Source organism: Nycticebus coucang, chromosome X, assembly GCF_027406575.1.
Source record: "Nycticebus coucang isolate mNycCou1 chromosome X, mNycCou1.pri, whole genome shotgun sequence".
Lineage (NCBI taxonomy): Eukaryota > Metazoa > Chordata > Mammalia > Primates > Lorisidae > Nycticebus > Nycticebus coucang.
Window position 1 is genome coordinate 14568697 of NC_069804.1, and position 14188 is coordinate 14582884.

At 38.7% G+C, this 14188-nt stretch overlaps 1 protein-coding gene across 1 annotated transcript in view; it reads left to right on the forward strand.

The window, feature by feature from the left end:
• Positions 1 to 14188, forward strand: part of GRPR (gastrin releasing peptide receptor) — a 31019-nt gene that overhangs the window by 1349 nt on the left and 15482 nt on the right. The window lies entirely within an intron of this gene.

Below are 14188 nucleotides of genomic sequence, written 5' to 3' on the forward strand. Positions count from 1 at the left end.
TCTAAGTCTTTTTAAAAGGAAATCAAGCATTGTTTATATTTTTTTTTCCTGGAGAAAGCTCCATTTATGGTTCTAATTTTAATATCTTTACGGATGTGCTTCTGTACGCCGTGCCTTTGGGGCATTTTGGGGGGTGAGAGGGAGGGATTTCAGCATAGTGATTTATTTTGAGAAATACACACATTTATGAACTGCCTAAATATACAGAATATACATATTCTGTGAGCACGATGCATAAAAGTTTACAATTACTCATTCTTAAAAATTCATCTTCATTCTTTGAACATTTATCAAGCATCTGTCATGTAAAAAGCACTTGCTTGACTTAACAAGTCAGGAAATATCTGCCCGTTGTTCATACAAATTATTGAATATATCTTAAGTTCTTCTGTGCTCTGGAAATGGGACCCCATAATGAATAGACTTTCAGACACAGCACAGACCATATGGCCAAATTAAGAAAAATCGGTGCAATGAACCAGAGACTATAAATTTTTATCTTAAAAGTAACTGTATGTCATGTGTTAAAGATATCTTAGGATGAGAGAGTGTTCCGGAAAAGACAGAGAAGCAGTTCTTGAAAGTTTGTACTCTGGAGAAAATGGCCCACATTTTAACACACATGGTGCTGGATTCTTATTTTCTGAGGAACAAACAGTCCTCAGGTGATCTGGCTTTGTTGAGTTATGGACAAATAAAGATAGTGTTATCAGTATTTGTGGACATATGTTTATGTGTAGCTGCCCAAAGTACACTCCTCAGCACATGCGACATTTTCAAAGATTGAAAGGTAATAGCCCAGAAACAAGGCTTACACACTGCACCAACTGGACAGGGTTCTTCCAGCCCCCCCACAAACCTGCAGCCTGTTCCCACCCTGCACATTTGCCCACCAGATACTAACTGACCACAGACAGTTGTAGGTGTTGATTCAGGGCTGGCCAGCTTTGGAGCTGGCAGAAGGTTTATGGCTCGTTACCAATGGCTCAGGGCACTTCAGGATGAGGATAATTTTCTTGATGGGAAGGAGAGGTTTGGGTTTCCGGATTGGTGAGTGCAGTGGTACAGATGGTGTTTACCGTCTTCTTGGGGAGGCAAAGAGATAGGAAAGTGAGGGCATAGAATATAAAGAGGCAGCTGCAGGGAACTGTTCTCTGGAGTTTCAAAGCCAGACCAAGTTCACCAGCAGCAGAAAGGGAATAGTCTTTTAAAAGCCCAACCGCACCCTTTGGCAGCTCCGGTGTGTTCTCAGTAAGTGCATAGTTACTGCTTGTCCTCCCCAAGTCCAGAAATTACTAATTCAGAATAACTAACTTTTGTGATTTGCTGAGCCTTAAAAAAGCATGGATCACCTGAATGATAGGTAGTGCATCTAACCAATTTTCAACAGGAAGAATAGGTACTGAGCCAGTTAAATAATATAAGACTGTATTTTCCTATTTATCTCATTTTGGAAAGCTATGGGATTCCTATAACAGCTTCATGAGGCTGCCAGAGCAAATATATATTCAATATTTTTTCTTCTTTACAAGGCATGACCCATAAACACAGTAAACTCAATAGCAATGGCTCAATATGTTTTTGCACGTTTATGTAACTGCATGACCACTGTCTAGATGAAAATATGGGACAGTTCCAGCATTACCCAGAGTTTCTCTTATATCCTTTCTTGGTTAATATCCCCCATATAGAGGCAATCACTATTCTGATTTCATTCACCATAGATTATTTCTGCCCAGTTTTTTAAATCTCATATAAAAGGTAGTAAGGACTCCTTTGTGTCTGCCTTCTTATGCTTGTCATTATTTCTGTGATAGGCATCCACGCTGGTGCACAGAACAGTGGTTTATTCTTTTTCGTTGTGTGTAGTGTTCCATTGTCCAGTTTGTTTATCCATTCTAATACTGATGGCCATTAGGTTGTTTCCAGTGTGGGATTGATAATAACATTCTCATTTATGTCTTTTGGGGAACAGAAGTGTTTATTTCTCCTGAGTATGTGTCTAGGAATGAAATTGCTGGGTCGCAGGGGGCATATATTTAATAAATATTGTCCAACAGTTTTCCAAGGTGGTAGGCAGTCTGTGTTAGATAGATTGGTAAAAGGGTGAACCAGAAGAGAACTGGATGATCATGAGAATTACAGGGGAGCTTTAAAAACATCTAAAGCCCTACGCCCTTTCCTAAATCTACTGAGTCAGAGCTTCTGAGGTATGAGTGGGACACACAGTAATAAAAATCCATCCCTGTCCCCTGTAGGCTGGCCAGCAATGGCAGTCGTCATCCCAACCTCCCTTCTGTAGTCCTCCCCTTCCCCACATGAACTTGAGTCTTTGTCAGTATGAAAAGAATAATAATTTTCTAGAAAAGGTTATACAGTTATCACCATGCCAAGGGAGACTTTAAAGTGGTCCCAGAAACCAGAATTCTGGGGATTCACAGGACGGACAAATTGTGGGTTTGCATTCAAGCAAGTTCCTGTCTTCTCTCTCCTGCATGTTTTCTGCCCTTACACACACACTGATGTCCTCATACAGGGGGGTGGCACTGGTGCGTGGGTGGCTTTGCTTCCTTGCTTATGCTGTGCTCCACTCACTCTCCAGAATGCTTTCTCTTTTCCAAAATATAAGACTGTACTCATCCTGTGTGGTGTAGAGGCTTGGAATGGGCATTAATAAACCTGCAGTTTAGGCATTTTCCTGCCATTATTACTCATGTGAGGAAGTTGGACCATGTCACTTAACTCTTGGACCTTAGTTTAACCATTTAGATAATGATGGAGCAGAGTTAAGTAATTTCTACGATCCCTCCAAGGTGTAAAATCTTCAGATTTTTTTTTTTTGAGACAGAGTCTCACTATGTAACCCTTAGTAGAGTACTGTGGCATCACAGCTCACAGCAACCTCAAACTCTTGGGCTTAAGTGATTCTCTTGCCTCAGCCTTCCATTCTTTTTTACGGGCTCTCTTCTGTCTGCCAGTATATTTATATACTCCTATCCCAAGACTTGCCCAAACCCTTCTCATTGCCTCCACATGTTCCACCAGACTTCTCCCCTCTCTGACCTCATTTCCCCTTCTCTGATAGTTGGTCCCTATTTTCTCCATCTCCCCCAATCCTATCCATCCTCCAAAACATAGTTCAAGTTCCTTTCTTTCCTATGAAGCATTCCAGGATCTTTTGTTAATTTTTCCCCTTTTCCAAAATGTTTTTCCTATGTTGTTCATTACATGAGGAATCTCGCCTGCCTTGAACTGCTAGGTCCTTTTTGCACATGTGTTTTCTACCTGCATAATCATATGGGAAGGTCCACAGCATCTGTGTCTTCTACAATACCCAGCCCACCCTGCATCCAGTAAGAGGACAGTAACTGTGGGTTGTGACAAAATGGTAAAATCCAGCAGCTAGAAGTCATCTTGAAGTTCAAACCTTTCTTCAACACAGAGACCAAAAGAGGCGATGGAATTTAAGTTTGTCACAACAAATTCAGAGTGGAGTCAGACTTCTCTTATCATTCGAAGTCTTAGTTTCCTCAGGGAAACTGGAAATATTTCTTTAGAAAGCACCCAAACATAGAGTGTGGAGGATGATGGGAAGCTGGTTAATAGGTACAATATAGATTATTCAGGTGATACATTCCCTAAAAGCCCTGACTTGATCACTATGCAATCTATGCATCTAACAAATTTGCACATGTGCCCCACAAACTTGTACAAAAGCAAAAAAAGAAAGAAAGGAGACAGATGTTGCAGTTTTTCAACATTTGCTTTTTAATGCTGTTTTATTTAAACAATGTAGATTCATTGCTTTGATAAAAATGAAAATGAATTTTAAAGGATAATTCCTAATGTGTATAGGTACAGTGTTGCATTTCTTTACATACTGGAATTAATATGAAGTTTTCAATTTACAAAAAGAAAAAAACACACCCACAGAGTCTGATTCTCTGTCCCTTCCCTGGACAGTGGAAACTACTGACTCCAAACTCTGCCTTTCTGAAGGAAAGACATCCTGAGTGACTCCAGGATGGTCCCCTTCTAAGGAGGGGTCACCAGAGTGATTTCAAAGACTCCTCTGCTGTTCTAGAAACCCAGCTTCATTGATTCCAAGGAGATTGTTCCCCTTCTCATAAGAGAAACCTTAATTTAATTTCTTGTAAAGCATCCTTCGAGAAATGCTTTACAAGCAAGTCCCTCATGTTGGAACAGTTTACACAAGCTGCCAGCTCCTAACTTCTCTCTAGTTTGATTTTTTCGGAAACATATGGAAACTCAACTCATGTCGTACACAGTGCTGGGACTTCCACAGCTGGCAGCAGACTCTGGGGGTGGTGAGAGGGCAGGTGCTAGAGGAGCGAGGTTTCCCAGCAAGGCTGTCTCAACTTAGAGCTGTGCAAGAGAGGAAAGGGCAGCAAAGAACTTTGACCTTCTCTAGCACCTGTTATCTTTTAAAGTGTTAGGCTTTTACGTGATTAAGTATCACTTCTGGCAACTTAATAGGCAAAGAGGCCAAAAAAAAAGCACAAACTTGATCATGAAACATAGAACAAAGCCTGAAAGGGTTCCCCTGGGTGAGATTTTTTTTGAACTGTTCTTGTCAATAAAATCCTTTGAAAATAGGCTAAATTTGCATTTTTGCACTTGTAAATCTTCCTAGAGTGTGGGGTTTGCATAGATTCTCTCTTAATTAAAACACATGCTTTTTCAGAGTAAAGAAAAAAAAGTTTTTCTCCATTCCTCTCTCTTTTTTTTATAACCTCTTAGTAATAGAACAAGGGATTTAGAAGAGGTTCATTTTATGCATTGCACATCATTTCCTGTAGGATGTCTTTCTTGGTCACTCAGCCTAAGGAAATGACCAACACTACCCCCACCATCTAGGTCCCTTTTTCAAGTTTATCAAGGTGTAATTTAGGGACAGTGCATTTTTAGATATATGTTTATATCGATTTTGACAAATTCATACATCCACATCACCACAATAAAGACAGAGAACATTTCCATACCCCCCCCCAATTCTCTCATGTCCCCCCTCCAACCCCAGCTCCTGGAAACCACTGACCTTTTACAGAATGTCATATGAAAGATATACAGCTGTTTGAGTGTGGCTTCTTTTAACTGAGTAGTATTCCATTGCATTGGGTATACCCTTTGTGTTTATCCATTCTCTAGTTAGTGTGCATTAGGGTTGTTTTTGGTTTGGGATGACTAAGAATAAAGCTGCCATAAATATTCATGTACAGTTTTTATATGGATATATGTCTTCATTCTCTTGAGTAAATATCACTCAGTATTATTTTTTTCTTCCTTCCTTCCTTCCTTCATTCTTTCTTTCAACAGAGTCTAACTCTGTCACCTCAGGTAGAGTGCAGTGGCATCAGCTTAGCTGGTTGCAACCTCAAACTCAAGCAATCCTCCTCATCAGCCTTCTGAGCAGCTGGGACTGTAGGGACTCACCATGACGCCCAGATAATTTTTTCTATTTTTACTAGAGACAGAGTCTCACTTTTGCTCAGGCTGGTCTTAAACTCTTGAGCTCAAGCAATCCTCCCACCTTGGCCTCTCAGAGTGCTAGGATTACATGCATGAGCCATTTGTACTTGACCCATTTGTTTCTTTACTGTCTATCTGCAAACACTAGAATGTAAGCTCAAAAAAAGTGGGAAGCTGTCTCCTTCATTGGTATATTCTCCGACACTAGAATAGTCCCTAACCTGTAGTAGGTTCTTGATAAATGTTTATTGAATTGATGAATGGATGGATGCATGAAGGAAAGAATAAAGGAATGAGTGAATTCTGATAGGTCTCACTGGGTGAACCTAGAGTATCAAATTATCATCTGTGAATCAGGTCACTTGTTTTCTTTGATGATCAACAGAGTGACTGCTGTAGACAGAACACTGGTTCCAACCTTAGATGACAAGAGCTTATCCAGGTTTTGTGAGGACACTTTGGAGTGTGCTTTATAAGAAACACCAAATAAAATTTGAATACAAAATTCAGCAGAGAATGAATATATATATATATATATGTATATATATATATATTTTTTTTTTTTTTGAAACAGACTCTCACTATGTCACCCTGGGTAGAGTGCTGTGGCGTCACAGCTCACAGCAACTTCAAACTCTTGGGCTTAAGGGATTCTTTTGCCTCAACCTTCCAAGTAGCTGGGACTACAGGTACCTGCCACAATGCCTGGCTATTTCTAGAGATGTGGTCTCTTTCTGGCTCAAGCTGGTCTTGAACCTGTGAGCTCAGGCAATCCACCTGCCGCAGCCTCCCAGAGTGCTAGGATTACAAGCATGAGCCACCACGCCCGGCCTGAGAATGGATATTTTAAAACCTTATAAATCATACATTAAATGTAGAAATCACAATAAATTACAAATTTAAATAAGCTGATAAATTCCACAAACATAAAATTCAGAAAAAGAACATAATTTATTAAATAACTGCTTGTGATATCTCTATAATAATTGTTATCTTAAATATTTTGGCTTCTTCCCCATTTGTGTCCTTTTAAAATGACCAATGATTTGGTAATATCCATTTCTATAGATAAAATACAAGGCTAATTCAGTCTTAGAACATAGTTGATCAAAATTGGCTTTTTATTAATGAGAAATCAGAAAAGTTTCAGCTTCATAACTTATTATTGGTAATGTCATGCATGTAAAGTTATTACCAAATTTGAGGAAACGACTATCTCTTTCCTATCTGACCTCCTATCTCACTGCTCTTCAGTCTGGCCATTTTCAGTTCACTAATCCCTTCTTCATTTGTGTCTAGTTTGCTTCTGAAGTGTCCATTTAGTTATTAATTTCAGTCATTATATTTTATAATTCTAGAATTTCCATTTGGTACCATAGTCCCAATATATTTTAAAATGCCTTTCTGGTATAGGTAGTCCTCGGGTTATGAATAAGAGAGAGAGAAGAAACAGAAAGAAATAAAAGAAAGGAAGAGAAAGAAAGGAAGAATATTGGATGATATTTACTCAAGAGAAAATCCATAAAATCTATAACATTCCAAATTTTCTTGTGCCTTGAGTAGCATTAAGTAGTCCTTCAATCCATGTCATCTATTGACCTAATCACCATGGATGTCTTCACAATTTGAGTTTTGTGTTATCTTCATCACTATTTTGTGGGTATGTGAACATGAGTGACTTTACACAAATATATTTGCTTTTTGTAAGTTGGCTACAGGTTTCTGCCCTACAAACAAAGCCACTGATAAATTTGATTCTACTCATATATTTAGATTTAAACCTACCATCTTAATATTTGATTTTGTATTGGTCTCACCTGTTTTGTAATCTTTTTTCCCCTCCCTTCATGCCCTCTTTTAAATCAATTGAATTTTTTTCCAATTGAATATTTTAATTATTCTATTTTCCCCCTATGAATTTGTTAATTACACAAGTTCTTATTAGTATTTTTTTTTTTTTTTTTGCAGTTTTTGGCTGAGGCTGGGTTTGAACCCACCACCTCCGGCATCTGGGGCAGGGCCCTACTCCTTTGAGCCACCGGCACCGCCTGTTCTTATTAGTATTTTTAAAGCTGTTACTTAACAAGAGGTAAAAATGTTAAGTACTTAAATGTTACTTAAAGATGTTACCCTAGAGTTCACGTGTATCCTTGACTTATAAGTATCTACAATAAATTAGATCCATTTCCTGGACAACACAGGGATAATAGGACACTTTAGTTTCATTTTAGATTTCCTTTTGTCTTTTTTTTATTATTGTGATTCTATATTTTAATTCTATCTATATTTAAAAACCATCAAGCCATTATTTTTATTGTCTATACATACTTTACATTCACTCACAAATTCATCTGTAAATTTAGATTTAGATTTACCCGCTTATTTACCTTTTCTGTTCATCGTTCCTCCCTACATTTCTGTGGCTTCATCTGAGAACCTTTTACTTCTCCTCAAAGAACTCCCTTGAATGTTTCATTTAGTGTAAGTTTAATGGGGATACATTTTCTCAGTTTTTGTCTGATGTGTGTTTATTTCATGTACTTTGGGGAGAACATTTTTAATGGACTTAGAATTCTATGCTGACAATTTTTATCTTTTACCACTTTGAAGTTGCCATTTATTGTCCTCTAACTTCTGGTATGAAGTCTGTCAGTTTGATTGTTGCTCCTTTAACAGTATTAATTTTTTTCTCTTGTCCTGACTCAAAAATTTTTTTCTCTTTATCTTTGAATTTTAGGAGTATTACTATGACGCACTTAGGTGTGATTTTCTTTGTATTTTCTTTGCTTGGGTTGCATAGTGTTTCTTACACCTATGATCTAAAGATTTCAGTCAGTTTTAGAAAATTCTCGACCATTATGCCGTGAATATTGCTTCTGAAGTGTCCATTTAATTCTTTTTTTTTTCATTTGGAATTATCTTTTCTTTTTTATTAAATCATAGCTGTGTACATTAATGCAATCATGGGGTACAATGTGCTGGTTTTATATACAATTTGAAATATTTTCATCAAACTGGTTAACATAGCCTTCATGACATTTTCTTAGTTATTAAGACATTTATATTCTACACCTAGTAAATTTCACATGTACCCTTGTAAGATGCATGGTAGGTGTGCTCACCAATTACTCTTCCTCCACCCATCCTCCCCCTTCCCCTCCCCTCTTTCCCCTTCTTCTTGGGCTATAATTGGGTTATAGCTTTCATTTCATATAGGTTTCATAGTAGGGCCAAGTACATTGGATACTTTTTCTTCCATTCTTGAGATACTTTACTAAGAAGAATATGTTCCAGCTCCATCCATGTAAACATGAAAGAGGTAAAGTCTCCATCTTTCTTTAAGGCTGCATAATATTCCATGGTGTACATATCCACAGTTTATTAATCCATTCGTGGGTCGATGGGCACTTGGGCTTCTTCCATGACTTAGCAATTATGAATTGGGCTACAGTAAACATTCTGGTACAAATACCTTTGTTTTAATGTGATTTTTGGTCTTCTGGGTATATACCTAGTAGAGGAATTGTAGGATAGAATGGCAGGTCTATTTTTAGATCTCTAAGTGTTCTCCAAACATCTTTCCAAAAGGAACGTATTAGTTTGCATTTCCACCAGCAGTGCAAAAGTGTTCCCTTTTCTCCACATCCACACCAACATCTCTGGTCTTGGGATTTTGTGATATGGGCTAATCTTACTGGAGTTAGATGATATCTCAAAGTAGTTTTGATTTGCATTTCTCTGATGATTAAAGATGATGAGCATTTTTTCACATGTCTGTAGGCCGTGCGCCTGTCTTCTTCAGAGAAGTTTCTCTTCAAGTCCTTTGCCCACCCTGAGATGGGATCACTTGTTCTTTTCTTGCTAATACATTTGAGTTCTCTGTGGATGCTGGTTATTAAACCTTTGTTGGAGACATAACCTGCAAATATCTTCTCCCATTCTGAGGGCTGTCTGCTTGCTTTACTTACAGTGTTCTTGGCTGTGCAAAAGTTTTTTAGTTTGATCAGATCCAAGTAGTATATTTTTGATGCTGCTTCAATTGCCCGGGGGGTCCTCTTCATAAAATATTCTCCCAGACCGATTTCTTCAAGAGTTTTCCCTGCACTTTCTTCTAGTATTTTTATAATTTCATGTATTAAGTTTACCATTTAATTCTTAATTTCAGTCATTATACATTGCAATTCCGGAATTTCCATTTGGTATCATCTTATAATCTAATTTCTCAATTTAGTCCCAGTATATTTTAAAATACCTTTCTGGTATAGGAAGTCCTTGAACTACAAACAAGATAGGTTCTATAGGTTTGTTTTTAAGTTGAATTTGTATGTAAGTTGGAACAGGTACATTTACCTACTACCTGTAATACCCTCTGTTTGTAAGTGCGAGTCGACATCATTTGGATGTTCATAACTTGGAGACTGTAATTCCAACATGTGATTCTCTATAAATCTGTTTCTGTTATATCTTTTTTATTCTCTCATTTTTTTTTCTGGCTATTTTGTTTTGTCTCCAGGTATGCCAAGTACTTTTGTTCGAACGTCTGATTTTGTATATGAATAATTGTGGATAATCTGAGGCTCTGGGTAGAGTTACTTTCCAAAAAAGATCATCTTTTGCTTTTTCAGGCAGTTAGGAAGTGGCATTGTATCTGACCTGATCGAGGATTGAGCTTTGGTCTTGTAAATGTGGGTCTACATGTAGTTCTCCTTTATATGTAGGGTTACCCTTTTGGGCACCTCAACTAAAAGCCTGTGCTATTAAGCTGGACTTCTCTCCTTAGTGATCTCCAGGCTCCATTTATTATCCTCTTTCATCTTCAAACTGCTGGAAGCTCTGCTCAGCTCTCAGTTTCTTGGCTGCTCCTTGAAATTTAGTAAATGCATTAAGGGGAAAATGACCTGAATCACAGCTTTATCTCTCTGTACATCTTTTCTCTCTAGGATTTTGGTTTCTCAAATCGTTATTACCTTGTTACTTCTCTGGTGTTTTCAAAGAGATTTGTCAAACTTTTCATTTCAGGATTGTTGGTCAGTAACAAGCTAGTTTGCCATAATCAAAAGGGGAACACATCCTATACTACTTTTCTTAAAGACCTAATCTACTGCCCTGAAAACTACACACATTTCAGTTTCTTAAAAGAGGAGTCCCATGCTACCTATTCAGGCCTGTGGGATCAGTATTTGGAGCCTGAAATTATCTCTACAATTTTGAGAAGTGAGCTCTGGCTAACCTCAAAGTGAGTAAGTCAGGAATCTCAGCTGATGCCTGCAGCCATGGACACTGCCCAGCACATAGGTACATCAAAGCCTCTGGGATCTTTAAACTAAGCCAGAACTCTTAGCCCCAATAAGCAGGAGCTACAGAGGACATTTCGTTACACAGTGATTGATAACAGCTGAAATTTCAGGGGAAAGGAAGAACCAGAATGTTCCTAAGGTGCATGTCTTTAAACTTCACTTCTTTATTACTTCTTCTTCCTTTCTTTTTATTTTCTCCTTTATCCTTTCATTTTTTTTGTATTGTAATTGGGTCAATTGGCCAGTGGTGATAGCTTAAAGTTATGTAGGAAAGAAATCGCAACATTTGGCACATCAAGAAATTTATTTTCCATTATGAGAAGAATTTACTGTGATAGCCATGTGTCTGTGACTCACTTCTTTCTTTGTGCTGTCTGTATATAAATAGAATAACAACAGGTCAACTTTAAGCTTTTCAAGGCTTCCTTTTTGTTTCCTTTGGTGGTGGTTGTTTTTTAATTGAGTTAGACAATTTCATACCAACAGCTGGCCTCTTTTATGAGTAATACTTTAAATACTATTTTAAAACAATGGAAAATGATGTAAAAGCAAAATCATAGTAGTTACCTCATAAGAATGTATGAAAATGCCCACGTCTTTTCAAACAAATAGTGATCAGAAAATATTTTTAAGAATTCTGTTACTTTTTTTCTTCTCCCCTTTCACTTTAAAGAATTGGAAAGATCACAGAAGAGCAGAAAGATGAGAATTCAGCATCATTTTCTTTCTTAGATTGTCAATAGAGGTAAAACTGAAGGCTAAAATGAGGACATAAGGACACATGTACTACTGGATGAAGACTAGAACAGTCAATATTTAATCTTAAGTATTGTTTATTTGTGTTTTAAAAAGATCTTAGAATTTAAAGTGGTACACTCAAATATAAAAATCTCCCCTGACTTGGGGATCAAGTGACTCAGGTCTGGCCTTGGTTCTCAGGTAACTCGTTGTGGAACCTCTCTGGGATCCAGTCCCTTTTCTGTAAGTAAATGACACTTGATGAATTCTACGTTGTCCATTCCACAGTTACCTATAAAAGAGGTTTGTGACTGGCATAATGGCTCACACCTGTAATCCCAGCACTTTGGGCGGTCAAGGCAAGAGGATCTCTTGAACTCAGGAGTTCAAGACCAGCCTGAGCAACAGCGAGACTCTGTCTCTACTAAAAATAGAAAAACTAGCTGGGCATTGTGGTGGGCACCTGTAGTCCCAGCTACTGGGGAGGCTCAGGCAGGAGGATCATTTGAGCCCAGGAGTTTGAGGTGGCTGTGAGCTAGGCTAATGCCTGGGTACTCTAGCCTCAGGCAACAGAGGGAGACTCTGTCTCAAGAAAAAAAAAAAAAAAGGAGGCTTGTAATTAGACATGTAGTCATTTTTACTAGGATAATAGCACTTCATATGCTGACTTGGCATCGCCTCTTCTAAAAATTCTTCATAAGAACCTATGTAAGTATCCTTTTATGGTTTGTTAAGGGCTTTTCTTGGGCATATCTTGCTTCTCCAACCATATGAAATTCTCAGCGGCCAGAGACTTTTATAGTCCTAGTGCCAAGCAGAGTCTGAGATGCCAAATGAGTACTTGCAAGTGCTGACAGATTGACTAAGCACCCTGAGCAACACGCACTTCACACTGGAGGACCAATGACAAGGCTCAGGAGCTTGTTATCTTCATTATCACTAATTCGTAAGTTTAGCAGGTGGTCCTGACTGAGAAGGAAGATGGGCTTACCTCCATGTAAAGAAGGAACCAACAGAAACATTAGCCGTGTTCACACGTTCAGTGCACGTTGGACAGGAGTTGGCAAATGTTTTCTATAAAGGGTCAGATAGGAAACATTGCAGGCTTTGTGGGCCGTACAGTCTCTGTTGCAACCACTGAATTCCACCTTGGTAGGGTGAAATCTGCCATAGACAACGTATAAATGAATGGGCGTGGCTGTGGTCCAATAAAGTTTTATTTATGGACACTGAAATTTGAATTTCATGAAATTTTCACATCACAAAACATTATTCTTCTTTTGATTCTTTTCTCAACCATTTAAAATATAAAAACTATTCTTAGCTCATGGGTCGTAGAGAAACAGGCAAAAGACCAGATTTGGTCAGTTGAGTGTTAGTTGAGTCAGTTAACGGTCCCTGATGTGGAGTGTGCACTCCTTCCAAGGTTAAGGTTACCTAGCAGTGAGACTTTCCTATCACAATCGAGTGAAGTCTCAGGGAATCCATGACCCCTTTCCAGTCAGCCAGGGCAGACTTCCTGGAAGATATTCTGAATAAAAATCATACATTTGTGTGATGCTATAGGGCTATGAAGCACTGTCATATCATGAACATTAGCTTTTGGGTCATCAGGAATCCTTATCATTATCCCTGTTTTTAGACAGTAAAATGAGAGTTCAGCATCACATCCTTCAAATTGAGAGTCAAGCCAAAGTCTTTAAGCCTAGTGTTTTTTCCAGCATGCCCTGGGTCCTTTGTGACGCTAACAGTTGTTTAATGAAAGAAAATGAGTGGGTTTTAAATCAAGGTTTAGCTGGATTCCAGCTTCCATAGGTAGTGGACACGAGGGCAGGGCCTGTTCTATTCTTTACGGCCAGAAGCTGTAAATAGCGCTGCTGTCTCTAAGGTCTTTTCATCACAGGCTCATGAGAGCCAGTTGCTTTAAAATTGTTAAAAAGCAGAATTGGACTCTGGGAGAATTACTTCCTCAGTTATCCCCAACGATCCTTCTAGACTTGAACTGGTTAGAGAAATAGAAAGTACTCGGGAGGTCTCTTGGGAAAAGGCTGGTAGGATGGTGTCCAGAGTAATTTTGGGGAAGAGGGCTGAAGAGGAGTGTTTAGCCAGGAGCACAGCAGGGGAAGAATGGGTCCTCTGGGTCATCTCAAACCCATTTCCTTCTCTGAAAGTAAGGCATTATAGGCCAGACAAATTGAATGAATAGTTCTAGATTTTTGAGTTTTGGTCATTTACTTATTCAATCAATAAAGTAAGCAGGAAGTTTACAAAACATAGACCCTACTCTTAAGAGGTTGATATTCCTGTGACCCGGGCTCTATTGATCTTAATTTCAGGATGAAATGAGTGAAAATGTTACTGAGTGTTCAGGGCTTATCTGTACATAGTACACACAGGACCATGCAAAAGTAAGGGCTTAAGATATGCTTTGTATTGCCAGATGTGTTACTTTTGGGAGAATGGGGTGTGCTTTGCTTCATTTAAGCATGATATGTGTGCTGCACTGCAGCTGATGGTAGGCAGAACCTGTGAAAGCAGACGGGTTGCCCTCTAGTGACCATCAGGGCTCCTTGAAAGGTCATGGCAACCAGAGGTGCTCGCTGCCATCTGCAGAGCACCGCCTGCTGGCTAGAGAGATCATGGGCATCTGGGTGAGACGGAGA